At 39.1% G+C, this 14,814-nt stretch overlaps 1 pseudogene; it reads right to left on the bottom strand.

Annotated features, from left to right (window-relative positions):
- Positions 1-208: 208 nt before the first annotated feature.
- LOC111755449 (olfactory receptor 5L1-like) lies at positions 209-1,108 on the bottom strand (annotated as a pseudogene).
- Between the last annotated feature and the right edge of the window lie 13,706 nt (positions 1,109-14,814).

Here is a 14,814-nt window from a genome sequence, read left to right on the forward strand (position 1 = left end):
CATATTAATTTTCAAGATTAAAAAAATAAGACTTTAGATTTTGAAAACACTCATTCCTAACTTTGTAAATTGAAGACTCCTGAAAATGAATCAAAAAGGCTCACTGTTAAATACACAGCTGATTGCTCTTCATGCCACCTCCTTATCCCAGAGCACACCCTATGCCTTCTTTCCTTTACAGCCCTGAGGTCTTCAAATGTTACATTTTCTACGAAAATATTTTGTAGCCCAGGACTTCCCTGAGAGCTTCTTTCACATCCTTGTTCCTCAGGTTGCAGATCAGATGGTTCAGCATGGGAATCATGACAGTGTAGAACACTGTGGTCACCTTGTCAGCATCCAGATTATCGCCAGAAGTGGATTGTTCCATGAAGACAGTGATGGCTGTGAGGCGGGAGGTGCAGGTGGAAAATGCTTTGTGCCTTCCCTCTGCTGAGCGCATCCTCAGGATGTGATGAGAATGAACAAGTAGGAGGTGAGGACAATCACAATGGTGAGCATCCCATTGAAGTTTACCACCACGAGCAGCAGCACCTCGCCTATGGTGACACTGGAGCAAGCAAGACTTAAGAGAAGGGCAGGTCACGGAAGAAGTGGTCGATCACATTGGACTTGTAGGAGGGGATCTCAAGGGCTGAGCACAGGTGAATCACACAGATACAGAGAGCTAACAGCAAGCAACCAGTTCCACAAGGAGCTTCTGGGACATGGTCACCATGTACAGCAGTGGTCACAGATGGCCACAAAGTGGTCACAGGCCATCACAGCCAGGAAGAAGGCTTCAGGGATGCCTAAGTACAAAATAAATAAAATTGCTCCATGCATCCCAGGAAAGAAATGGTTCTGTCATTAAGACATTAGCCAGCATCTTTGGCATGATGACTGAGGAGTAGCAGAAATTTATAAAATGGCAGGTGACTGGGGAAGAAGTACATGAGGGTGTGGAGTTGGGAGCTGACCTGAACCAGTGCTGTCATGCCCAGATTGGCCAGGAGGGTGATTCCATAGATGAGAAGGAACAGCAGGAAGAGGAGGCATCGCACCTCAGGGACATCTGACAGCTCAAGGAGAAGGAATATGTCACTGTGGTGCAGTTTCCCTCTGGCATTTCCAACACTAGTCAGGTCAACAAAAGCAATTGAGAAACTCTGTATTACTTTGGGAAGAAATAAGAGAGAAAAAGGCTTATTTTAATGTCAGGTGAATATTAAATTGAATATATATATATATATATGTATATATATATGCAAGAGTGTTACAGAAACACAAATTTCAAAGTATTAAACACTGTCAGAATAACTAAAAATGTGTATGTCAATGAATCTCGCTAGTAAAAATTAATTTCTCCACCTGTGCCTCCCACCTAAAGGCCATCACCATCCTCCATGGCACCATCCTGTTCCTCTAATGTGAGCCCAACTCCAGGAACTCCAGGCATGCAATCAAAGTAGCTTCTGTGTTTTACATGGTGGTGATCCCCATGCTGACCCGATTTACAGTCTGAGAAAGGATGTGATGGGCAGTCTGCAAATTTATGGACATTAAATCCCTTCCTTATTGAGCATGGAATTCCAGTTCATTTTGGCTTTGACGTACATATCTTTTTCATAGAGGCTGATTTAAGGACACTATTAAAATTAAGAGTTAGTTTTGTGAAGTTGAACAGAAAGACTTTGCTTTCAAGACAGTAACCTGGGCTATGTCTTTTACTTGTAGCAAACATCAGTAATTCTGTTGATCTTTAATTTTATCTACAGATTTGGTATAACAGCATAGTTTACAACATTAATATCATGTAGCATATCCTGTATAATTCAATAAATATTAATTACATTCCTATTATTTACAAGAAACCTGAAATTGACTATGTTCTAAAAACAGAATTATGTGTTACAAATGTAGGAATCAGATATAACTCTTCCCTTGCATGATGTAAAACCCATTGTTGACAGAATGATAAAAAGGGCACAAGGTAGAAAGTAAATTTCTTAAGACAGTTTCAAGGAGGATAATTGCAAAGCCACAATAGGATTTGTTGAAGGATGCTTTTATTAAAACAAACAAACAGACAACTAGTAAAACCTGGCCATGGAAAAGAGAAATGGCTGAGATATTCCAAATACATTTAAATGAGAAAGGAATTCTATTTACCACAAATAAAGCAAAGAAGGTAGTAAGGTCATACTGAGCTAATAAGTCAGTGAGTCTTTTAGTGTGTTCATGTTTGGGTTTGTGGGCATATGTTTAATATATTCAGATTAGTCAGCATGAATAAAAATTTGACTAGGATGTATTTAATTTCTTGAATATATTTTTATTTTTTACTTTATTTTAAAGAGATTAAGACAAAACAGTACATAACAAAGCAGATAGAACAGAACAATGTAAGCAACACAGTATTTCATCAGAAGACAACCCGTAATTAACAGTAACTACTACAATGTCTCTTTCATTGAAATAGTTTATTCTTGAATGTATTTTTAAAGGAGTTACTGCATGGCTATGTATAATCTTATGACATCTCACAAAAGTCACAGATAGACCATATCTTTTAAAAATGTTACCTATGAAATGGGGTTTATATTAATGATATACCTGTCCTGTCCTGCATTCTGTGCTGTTTTGCTATGAAGACACTGTAAATATTATCAGTTCTTTATGATTTTGTTAAATTTGTGCATAAGCTTACAATATTTCTCAACAGACTTATTTACCTTAAGAGGAAAATGCAGTTTTCTTATCAGTTGAAAAAATAATTTCCTGTGTAAATTTTTTCAAAATAAAATGCAAACCGGGATCAAGTCCTACTTTTTATAAATGATTAAAACTGCCAGATTTTACCTAAGTAACTTACATCCACGGAAATAACTTGTATGGACTTATTGTTGTATTTACTCATTAAGTCTAGGTGGAATTCCAAAGAATAATTAATATAATGAGAATGGTACTGTAGGTCAGTAAGAAATGCAGCAAAGTGGACAAGTGACACAGTCACTTGTGGAAACTATTGGAGAAAACTGAAATGTGACCCTAGGAGAGCACTCTCAGAAGCATCACCACGGTCCAAGTGTAAAATAACAGCTTACAGCCTCCCTCATTTTAGGTACACAACTAGATATACGAACTCATCTTGAGTCTTCTCAAAATTAGTCAGTGTAATAGTCGAAGTTAGGCCTTCTCTTCTAGACATTGTGTTGAATGCTAAGATTGCAGAGGGCTACATATATGTTTCTAGTCATATCACCTATGATTCTAGAAACTGCTCTTGACTTTAGTTGGCTTGCTGATGCTCCTAATGCTTTTATTTGTGTTAATCTATCAAAAACATACAAGTGACTACTTGGTAGGAACTTTCAATCATACCAGTACCAGTATCCACAGACCTTAATATTTGTTTTTTTATTTGAAAATTTCTATAGGTAAAAAAAAATCAAATTTGTGACAATATCCTTCTTGAACTAAGGGTATTCTCATCTTTCTTGTTTTGTATAATTTTTCACCTACTGAATGTTTTGGAAGTCTATTACAGATAACTGATTCTGAAAAGCAAATAATAGTTGATTTTAAATTTGCATTATGTATCTATCCTATACTGTGTAGTACATTTTGAGTAAATAGGGGGATCTATCTTTTGCAAAAAGGAAGTGAACAAGGAATGGAAGGAGGGGAGGAGGAAGGAACAGGAAGGGGATTAAAAATCATTAAGATTATATAACAACTATCCATGATGAATATAATCATCACATAATGCAAAAGTACTTATAAAAATAGAATAGAAATTTTTGAAACAGATAAAAAGACACTTTCATAATATACTGAAATACAAGCAGGCCGATGTTTTGTTATATATTTTGTCTTCATTCTTTAATAGAAATTTTTCCAAGTGTACTTATAATAGAACAGGGCATCTTAATGAGATTTTCAAGAATGTACTGAGTCGTTGTTTGGGACTCCCGCACCTCGCCATTGGTGCGCTGGGCGGATCTGGGGCGCCTGCATCAGCCTCCCAGTGTGTCTGGAGGACTGTGGATGTCTCAGCGGGGAGGGGGGGGAGTCGCAGGTTCCAGAGGCCCCGTGGCCTGCAGTGGGTGCTCAATGGGCTCTGCCCGGAGCCCAGACTGTTCAGGACCCCCCAGGCTTCCGGGGGCAGTGAAGTGGAGAAGTGGGTTTGAGGCCTCTGCTTCTGCCTCCCCATCCCAGCTACACTTGGGGAACTGTGGAGCTTCCGGCGGGTGGGCGGGCCTGCGCTGTCCCTGGAGCCCAGCCTGTTTGGGACTCCCGTGCATCGCCCTCCGTGTGCGGAGGGGGGCTGGGCGGATAAGGGGCACCTGCATTGGCCTCCCCGCATGTCTGGAGGACTGTGGATGTCTAGGCGGGCAGTGGAGCATCGCGGGTTCCGAAGACCCTGGGTCCCTTCAGGCTTCCAGGTGCAGTGAGGTGGAGAGGTGGGTTTGAGGCGTCTACATCCGCCTCCGCATCCCTGCTGCGATTGGAGAGCTGTGGAGCTTCCAGCAGGCAGGTGGGCCCACGGTGTCCCTGGGGCCGAGCTTGTCTGGAACTGCAGTGTTCTAGGCAGGCAGGGGAGGGCCATTGGTTCTGCAGGCCTGGTAGACTGGGGTGGCCGGGGTGCCAGAGTCTCAGGAGCTGCAAACATAGAAGGGGATTTCCAACAGACCCTGAGGAAGCTTTTAAATAACACTTGAAACACAGAAATATAGGAAAATGACAAAACGAAAGACCAAATTACAACCTCAAACCTCCAGCCCATCTCAAGAAACCCTAGGAGCAATGTATATAGAAGAAAATATATGCCATTCACCTCAAATATCGGACACAATAGCTACTGAAATTAACAAGCAACTCCAGGAAGCTTTAAAGAAATTCAAACTCGAAATAATCTCCCAGGTAAAAGAAGAAATGATAAAGGAAATGAAAGAGATTCTGAATATATCCAAAGAAAATACAGATAAAAAATTGGAGGAACTAAACAAAAAGATAGAATCCCTAGAAGAGCAATATAAGAAACAAACGGAATACATAATGCAGATGCACAGAGATATACAGGAAATAAAAAACTCCACTGAAAGTTGTAAAAACTGCCTCAATGAAAGTGAAGATAGAATTTCCAACCTTGAAGACAGGATTGCAGCTAGTGAACAGGAAAGGAAAGATCTTTTAAAAATAACAAGGAATCAGGAAACAACAATTCAACGGCTGCAAGATGATGCAAAGAAAAATAACATAAGAATGATAGGGATTAATGAAAAAGGAGACAACATGAAGAATGTCAAGATGATATTTAGAGAAGTAATAGCTGACAATTTCTCAAGCATGAGATCAGAAACTAACATCAGGATCAGTGAAGCACATAGAACTCCAAATAGTCATAACCAAAATAAAACTACACCCAGACATATAATAATCACCATCCAAGAAATCCAACACAAGAATAGATTATTAAAAGCTGTCAGAGAGAAAAGACAGATCATTTATAAAGGAAAACCTATCAGAATCACAGCAGACTTCTCAGCACAAACAATAAAGTCAAGAAGAGCATTGAGTGAAGTATTCCAGATCCTAAAGCAAAATGATTTCCAACCTAGACTGATATATCCTGCAAAACTATCATTTAAAATAGATGGTGAAATACGATACTTCCATGACAAAGAACAGCTGAAGAACTTCATGAACACCAAACCAACCCTGCAAAAATATTGAAAGACAGTTTAGATACACAAAGGAAAAAACCACTAAGCAAAGCAGATAATTAAACAGAACAGAAAGATAAAGATGCATCAGCAGAGAGCTATCATGTCAACAATAAACTAGCATTTAACACTAATTGACCGGCGCAGCCCCCCAATGAGACAGAGGACGCTCTTGTGGGTAACAGGAACTGCCGCTTTATTTACGCGGGCTCTGGTTTATATATTCAGCCGTGACCAATCACAGGCTGCCACGAGGAAGCACGGCGGGAATGGGACGCAGGCTCTGGCTAATATATCCAGCTGTGGCCAATCAGGGATTGCCACAGAGTCGGCACGGGGCGAATACGGAGTGAGCAGGAGGTGCGCACGGGTTGGCTAATTTAGAGAGGGACGTAACGCATTGCGGAAGCCTACGTGGTCTTATCGTCCCAGGCGGGGTGTGTTGAGTGCCTGCGCCCGGCAAGTAATAACCATTAATGTAAATGGTCTCAATGCACCAATCAAAAGAAACAGACTAGCAGAATGGATCAAGAAACAAAATCCAACCATATGCTGTTTACAGGAAACCCATCTAACCCAGAAGGATACTCACAGACTGAAAGTCAAAGGATGGAAAACAATACTTCATGCAGCAGATATCACAAAAAAGGCAGGAGTAGCCATTCTGTTTGCAGACAACGAGAACTTTAAACCAACAATGGCCATAAAGGACAAAGAAGGTCACTACATATTCGTAAGGGGAAAACTCCAAGAGGAAGAGATAACTATCTTAAATATATATGCACCAAACTACAGAGCACCCAGTTATATAAAACAACTATTAACAGAAATGAAAACTCAAATTATCAGTAACACAATCATAACAGGAGACCTTAATATGCCATTGACACCAAGGGACAGATCAACTGGACAGAAAATGAGCAAAGAAATAACAGAACTGAATCACACCTGAACAAATGGATTTGATAGACATATACAGAATGTTCCACCCATCAACATCAGAATACACATTCTTCTCAGCAGTGCATGGATCATTCTCTAAAATAGACCATATCTTAGCTCAGAGAACATATTTAAACAAATGCAAAAGAGTTGAAATCATCCCTTGCATGTTATCGGATCGTAGCGCTCTGAAATGAGAAATTAATGATAAAAGATACTGCAAAAATCTCGCAAACACATGGAAACTGAATAACACACTCTTGAGTAATCAGTGGGTCACAGAAGAAATTAAAGAAGAAATTAAACAATACCTAAAAGAAAATGAAAATGCAGATACAACTTACTGGAATTTGTGGGATGCAATGGAAGCCATCCTGAGAGGAAAATTTATTGCACTGAGTTCCCACATGAGGAAAACAGAATGAATACAAATAAATAATTTGATGCTACACCTCAAGCAGCTAGAAAAAGAAGAGCAAGTCAAGCCCAAAGCAAAAAGAAGAGAGGAAATTATAAAAATCAGAGCAGAAATCAATACAATAGAGACTAAGAAAACAATCCAAAGAATCAACGAATCAAAGAGTTGGTTCTTCGAAAGAATAAATAAAATCGATAAGCCCCTAGCCAACCTTATTTAAAAAAGGGAAGAAAAAGCTCAAATTCATGCAATAAGAAATGAAAAAGGTGAAATCACTACAGACCCAATAGAAATACAGAAGATCATCAACACCTATTTTGAAAACCTCTACTCTCAAAAGTTTGATAACACAGAAGAAATAGACAGATTCTTAGAAACATATGAAGTACCAAAGCTAGATCAAGAGGATGTAAAACTGTTGAATAACCCAATCTCTGTTAATGAAATTGAAAATGTAACTGTCCTTACCTACAAAGAAGAGCCCAGGCCCAGATGGATTCACTGCAGAATTCTACAAGAAATACAAAGAAGACCTAATGCCAACACTCCTCAAACTATTCAATGCAATTGAAAGGGAAGCAATCCTTCCTAAGTCATTCCTGGAAGCAAATATTACTCTAGTACCAAAACCTGAGAAAGACCCAACTAAAAAAGAGAACTATAGACCGATCTCCCTAATGAACACAGATGCAAAAATCCTCAATAAAATATTGGCAAATAGGATGCAGCAAATCATCAAGAAGATTATACACCATGACCAAGTGGGGTTCATCCCAGGAATGCAAGGATGGTTCAACATACATAAATCAATAAATGTAATCCACCATATCAATAAAGCCAAAAGTAAGAATCACATGATCATTTCTATAGATGGAGAAAAAGCCTTCGATAGGGTCCAACATTTATTCATGATAAGAACTTTACAGAAAATTGGAATAGATGGTCTTTACCTCAATATAATAAAGGCCATTTATGACAAACCAACAGCCAGCATCATACTAAATGGCCAAAAATTAAAAGCCTTTACTTTAAAATCAGGCACAAGACGAGGATGTCCTGTATCACCACTCCTATTTAATATAGTACTGGAAGTACTAGCCAGAGCAATTAGGCAAGAAAGAGAAATAAAAGGGGTAAAGATAGGAAAAGAAGAAGTTAAATTATCATTGTTTGCAGATGACAAGATAATCTACATAGAAGACCCCCTAAACTCCATGGAAAGACTCTTAGATACAATAAATAAATTCAGTAATGTGGCTGGATACAAAATCAATACTCAGAAATCAATAGCATTCCTATACACTAACAACAAAATCACAGAGAGGGAAACAAGAGAAACCACACTCTTCAGACCAGCAGGCAAAAAAATGAAACAATTAGGAATTACTCTTATGAAAGAAGTGAAAGACCTATACAGGGAAAACTATAGTACACTGAAAAAAGAAATTGAAGATTATCTCAGAAAATGGAAGAACATCCATTGCTCATGGATAGGAAGAACAAACATTGTGAAAATGGCCATTCTCCCAAAACGGTTATACAGATTCAATGCAATCCCAATAAAAATACCATCAACATACCTTATAGATCTAGAGAAATCACTCCTAAATTTCATCTGGAACCAGAAGAGACCTAGAATAGCAAAGGCAATTCTAAGCAGCAAAGACAAAGCAGGAGGCATCACAATCCCTGACTTGAAGTTATACTACAAAGCAACAGTAGTAAAATCAACATGGTATTGGAATCAAAACAGAACTGAAGATCAATGGAATAGATTAGAAGATACAACCACAACTACAAACACACTCAACCACCTTATCTTTGATAAAGGAGCCAAGCAGGTTCACTGGAAGAATGATAGTCTCTTTAATAAATGGTGCTGGAAAAACTGGCTCTCCATTTGCTGAAAACTAAAGCCAGACCCATGCCTATCACCATTTACTAAATTAAAATCTAAATGGATCAAAGATCTGAATAGCAAAACAGAAACACTAAATCTATTGGAAGAAAAATTGGGTAGAAACCTTGAAGACATAGGAGTAGGTAGAGAATTCATGAACTGGACTCAAACCGCACGGGAAATACTTCCCAGAATGAATAAATGGGACCACTTCTTATTAAAAAGTTTCTGCATGTCAAAAGAAATCTCCAGCATAGTGAAATCCTCCCCGGGCTCCTCCCCGTGTCCTCGCTTCCTCCACTCGTCTCTCCGAGAACTGGCCTCTCCAGAGTTCTCCCGGGCTCCAGGTCTGCTCCTCTTCCGGAGTCCCCGCCCGTCCTTGGGGTCCAGCCCCGCGGCATCAATTTTCCCGCTGCTGCATGGTCACCAATGGTCCTGCTGACCCTCTGTCTCCTCGGTTATTTCCGCCAGGCCTCGGGTCCATTCGTTTATCCTCAGGCCCATGAACCTTCCTGCGGTTCTGGCACTCCAGGCTTGGTTCCTCGGGACATTCCGCGCCTCTTCGGTCCTTTCCGCCACGCCTCGGGACCTTTCGTTCATCCTCGTTTTTCCGCGCCTCCTCAGTTCTTTGTGCAAGGTTTCGATTCTATTTCTTTCTTTTTTTTGGTCTTTTTTGTTTTTATCGGTACCAGGGATCGAACTCATGACTGCCTGCTTGCAAGGCAGGCGCTTATGCCGCTGAGCTAAATCCCCAGCCCCCCAATTCTATTTCTTTATTTTTCGGTCCCTCCCTGTCTCTGGCCCCTCCATGTCTTTCGGGTCCCTTCTTGTCTCCTCGGTTATTTCCGCCTGTCCTCGGGTCCATTCGTTCGTCCTGTTTCTTCGGGCCACTTCCATCCATCTGGGTGTCCCACGTGCCAAGTTCCTGTATTTCGGTCTCTCTTTCGGTGTCTCTGTGCCCCTTGTATCCCTCTGCGACTCCGGGATTTCCTGAGCGCCTCTGTGTCCCCACCCTGGCCACTGTAGAGCTCCCTCCACCCGGGTTTCCGCAGTCCCTGCTCCTGGCTCTTGGTGGCGCTGTCCTCTTTAGCACTGCAGCCCAGGCAGTGCAAGGACCCTTCCTGCAGGCTGCTGGTGCATATAGCCCGGACCAAGGCAGATTAAGGAGAGAGACCAAGAAGAAAGGTTTGCGCTCGGAGAAGTGGGAACACGGTTTTCTTCTCCTGGGTGAACTCGGGAATCATCCCGGCCGTGCCCAGCCGTGCTTTTTTCTGTGTGTATCTGCCCTCACTCAGTTGAAGTTTCCACATCACTCAGTTTATGTTTGGGCTTTTGTTTTGCTCAGAAAAAGTCTTTGGATTATGAATGAGCATGTTATGATGATTTTTTGTCATTGTATTATATTTTGAATCTTTGTCTCCTGGCATTTATGCTGGGTTTTATTTACAGTCTTAAAAAATGAAATATAAATGTTTTCATCAATTTCTGGCTAATAAAAAGACTTTCTGTATTCTGAAAGTTTTACAGATTCCACAAGTTTGACTCACTTGTGGTGCCTGTATTACTTGCCCATGGGACAGCTTGAACTTTCGAGGTACATGTATGACTGTCACATCCAGCAGCATAGGACAATCCTGCCAGGGGGTAGAAGCTGCGCGATGTGGCAGTTATGGGTGTACAGTCCCATGTTGAACATGTTAATATAGACTATTAAAGAAAACTCATGTTATATGATTTCATCATAATTTAAGGAAACATGTCAGGACATCTAACATGTCAGGACTGTTGAACCCAGATGGAGTAGTAGCAGCTCCCTATACATTGGAACACAACTTTTAAAATAATGAAGCAAGTTTAACAACAATGAAAAAAAGAAAAATGTAATGTATGTCATCAGGTAAATACACCATGAGATAAATTCTGAAGTATTGTTATGCTTTGTATCTAGATGTCCTCCCAAAGCCTCATGCAGTCATAGGTAGGGAGTTTTGAAGATGGCTGGATTACAGTGTGATATTGGGATTAAGTGTGTGATGCTGAGATTAAGGGTGAGATACTGGGATGAATGGTGTGATGCTGGCATTAGGGGTGTGTCACCCTGGTTGTGCATGCACCAAGCTGTAGGGCTGTAGATGGGATGGAACATAAAGGGGGCAGAAAGCGGGCGGACTGCTGCTGGTTGCTCCCTGTGTTCTACCTGCCTGGCCACACCATGGACTGCTCCTCCTCTGAGAAGCCTTTCTGCCAGGCCACCCTGCCTTGGGGCCAGGTGGGCATGCACTGAAACATCTTCAGACTGAAAACTGAAATAAATCTTTTCTCCTTTAATTTGTGGATGCTGGGTATTCTATCTCAGCAATGCGAAAAGTAACCAAGATGAGTATCTATGACACTATGATGGGCATACAACAGGAAGACAAATTCAAGTAGGAAAAAAGTGGCAACAGGACACCTAACTGTACTTTAAAGCTATTGCCTGTGATGCTGTTTTAAAGAAGGACTGTTTCAGTGTGCTATGATAACAGTGATAAACATATACATGGCAACTTATCTATGGGCAAGTTGGCATTTCAGAACCCGAGGGGAGAAACTTTTAGCTCATTATTTGTATAGGAAAGAATCAAACTATGAAGAGGCAATTAAGGCTACTCACATGGAATAACTCACAGCACACATTCATTCAGTTTGCATTGACTGAAGTAAAACCTTTTTCTGCCCCAGTGAAACAAGATAATGAGAAGGAAACAGTAATTCCGAAAATAGGACACTATCATAGTCCTAACCCTCAAGCCTTTTACAAAGATGAATAGAAATGCCGAGGAAAAGATGAACAAAAAATGATGCCTTGAATTTAACAGAGGAGACTGTCTTTCTGACTGCAAGGATAAATAAGTATGGACAGGCTAGTAAAAAACCAAAGAGAATAATTTGATTAAGATGACATTAAATTGACTTGGTATCAAAGGTTTTTAAGTGAAAACTGAAGGAAAATATGGAAACCTTTGTGTTATATGTAATGACCCAAAATATAATATTCATAGTCTGTAACTCTTCATAAATAATTATAAATGACCCATATTTTAAAAGTCACTTCTAAAGTTACTAGAAAAGAAACAAATTTCTGAACATAGCAAACAGCAACTCAGATCGATACTCATAAACATTCCAGTAAAGCTACTGTGAAATATTCCATAGTAAGTAATCATATGGCCTGACAATAGTACTGGAGAGAAAGAAGTAGATCATAACTTTGGAACAGAAAACAGTTGATAATTACTTAGAGAAACAATCAGATAATACGTTTTTAAAAACTGAATAATCTATGGTTATAGAAGTTCACAGGACATGGGAGAATGCTTTTGTACGAACTACTAAAGCCTAATTTATAGCTCATCAAAAAGAAACAGAAACATGAGGAGATAGTTGATTTTAGAGATGCAACCAATGTGATTTACTTTGTGATAAACTAGTGTTTTAATATGTAAGGGTTTCCTCTTTTCTAAAGCAACTAGAGAATATCAGTTATAGGTTAGGAGTAGATATCGTTCACAGGGGGAACGTGTGATTAAAAGGTAAAGTTTAATAATTATGGTCTTGTATCAGTAGGTAGCATGAGCATTATGGCAAGTGAGTAGAAACCTATTAACAACTATTATTGAAATATAATAAAAATGAGAGATGTATGTAGATAGTGCTAATATTTTGAAAACTGGTTTGCTTAAATTCAGTCCAAGTTTTCCTTATATAAACCCAAGGTCCTTGTTCTACTTGAATGCTAGTATTGAGGTGAAACAAAATAACTATTGAGCTATATGGTCTAAAGTATGAATCCAATAAAGGCAAATGTCTGTATTCATTGAACTTTCACTAAGCACAATTTAAAGGAAAACCATAATATAAGAAGTTAATTTCTATATTCAACTTTCTTGTTCTTTATTGTTACTTCCATCGTGTACAGTAGGGCAATATGGAAATACACAGCAAAACTTTGGCTTGTGAGCATAATCCTTCCAGGAAGCACACCTATAGTCGAAAACAAGTCCAATATTAAAGTGAATTTCTCCATAAAAAATAATGGAAACTCAGATGATTTGTTACATAATGCAAAAATATTCATATAAAATTATTACCATACTATAACATTGTAAGAAAAAAATTATATGATTAGTAAAGGCATAGTTATAGAAGAACAAACTTATAGACATGTCACAGCAAGTTAAAATCAAAGAGTAGCCTCTGTCTACGCTCCTGCTGCCTGTCACATTAACAACCTATTAGATTCAGTCAATCTTGACTGTTTGGGTCCAGCTGCTTTTCTTTTGACAATTTGTTGTGCTAATTTGACCATTCTCAGTTTATTTTTCTCCTAATTAACAAGATATATTGCTTCTTAACTGGCTTCAAGTACTTTGGTTGGGGTGAAATAACCCAGACAAAGATACTTCACTTGCTTTCCCCAGTATGTTCCTATGTTATGATAATTCCTTTTAAGCAAATATATTTGGAAGTTAGTTTGCCTGACAATATATGACTTAATTCCATCCACATAACCAGCCCTGTAATGCCTTGTTTTTTCTGCTTGTAAACTGTATTTAAACTGGACTCAAAGCTGGTTCTTGGCTAGTGAATTGGACCACACAGCCCACTAGTGTAATAAACAGTTGACTTCTAATTCCTTGGTGCAAAATGTCCTCCATTTGGTTTGATATTGATTTTTCTGTAACAATATAACACAATATAATAAGGAAAAATCAACAATTAACCTGCACTTACCTTTGAAAACTTTTATGACTGTTATGCAGGAAACAAAAAAGAGGAGGGTTATTGCATGGGATGACTTTCACTGTCACTAAGGGAGTCACTGTAACTTATTGGATCAATGGAATTCTTTTCTTTCTGTGAAACTTTAACAAGGACTCTACCCAATGACACTTGCTTTTGCCTCTTTTTGAATATTTCATGAAAATGTGACACTGTATTATTGTTAAACAGACTCATCACTCACTCTATTACAGCCTTAATTGGGTGATGTTTATCTACAAAATTTTGCACTTTTCCCCATATTTTATTTATCTCTCTAATCTCATCTTCCTCTTGTGAAGTTAAGATCTCCTACATAAACTCTTGCTATTGGGAGACAAACACCCACAATCCTGGAGACAGAGAAAGTGCAAGGCAGAAGTAGAGGCAGGAACAGAAACAGACAGAGACAGAGAGAGGTGAATAGGAAAGAAGAGCAGAACCAACGGCTCTGTTTTTATCATGTGCTGTTCAGCATCATGTACTACACGTAGTGCAGAGCATCACCAGTTTAGCAAGTCAAATTTGTTAGAAATGTTTGCTCATCTTGCAGAATAGTTGCCAAAAATTATTCAAAATGGAAGGTTTTGCTGTAATTCATTCTAAAACTCAGATGAAATTGATAAAAGAGTAATACATTTGTATCAAATCATAGCAAGTAATAAGTAATTTTAAACATTAAAATCTTGGCATTTTCAAAATCTCAGTTACCATACAATAATAAATTAATATAAAGCTAAAGTATCAACAAAAATATATATGAAAACATAAGATGTAATTAAGACACAAGTAAACATGCATTTATTTGAACTATGTGGATTTAGAATGCAGTATGGTTCTGATCAGCCCACGGACTGTGTTTTTCACATCCTTGTTCCTGAGGCTGTAGATGAGGGGATTCAGCATGGGGACCAGGACTGTGTAAAGCTGTAGGGAGCCGAGTGACAGGCATTGCTGCCTCGATGTCTCTCTCTCTCTCTCCTATGGGCACTGCGTCTGCCTACATTAACCATAATCCTCTTCTGCTTACGTCACTTATCTGGATG

The sequence above is a fragment of the Cavia porcellus genome, unplaced genomic scaffold (assembly GCF_034190915.1).
Source record: "Cavia porcellus strain 051 isolate PalLab524CR breed Dunkin Hartley unplaced genomic scaffold, mCavPor4.1 scaffold_32, whole genome shotgun sequence".
Taxonomy (NCBI): domain Eukaryota; kingdom Metazoa; phylum Chordata; class Mammalia; order Rodentia; family Caviidae; genus Cavia; species Cavia porcellus.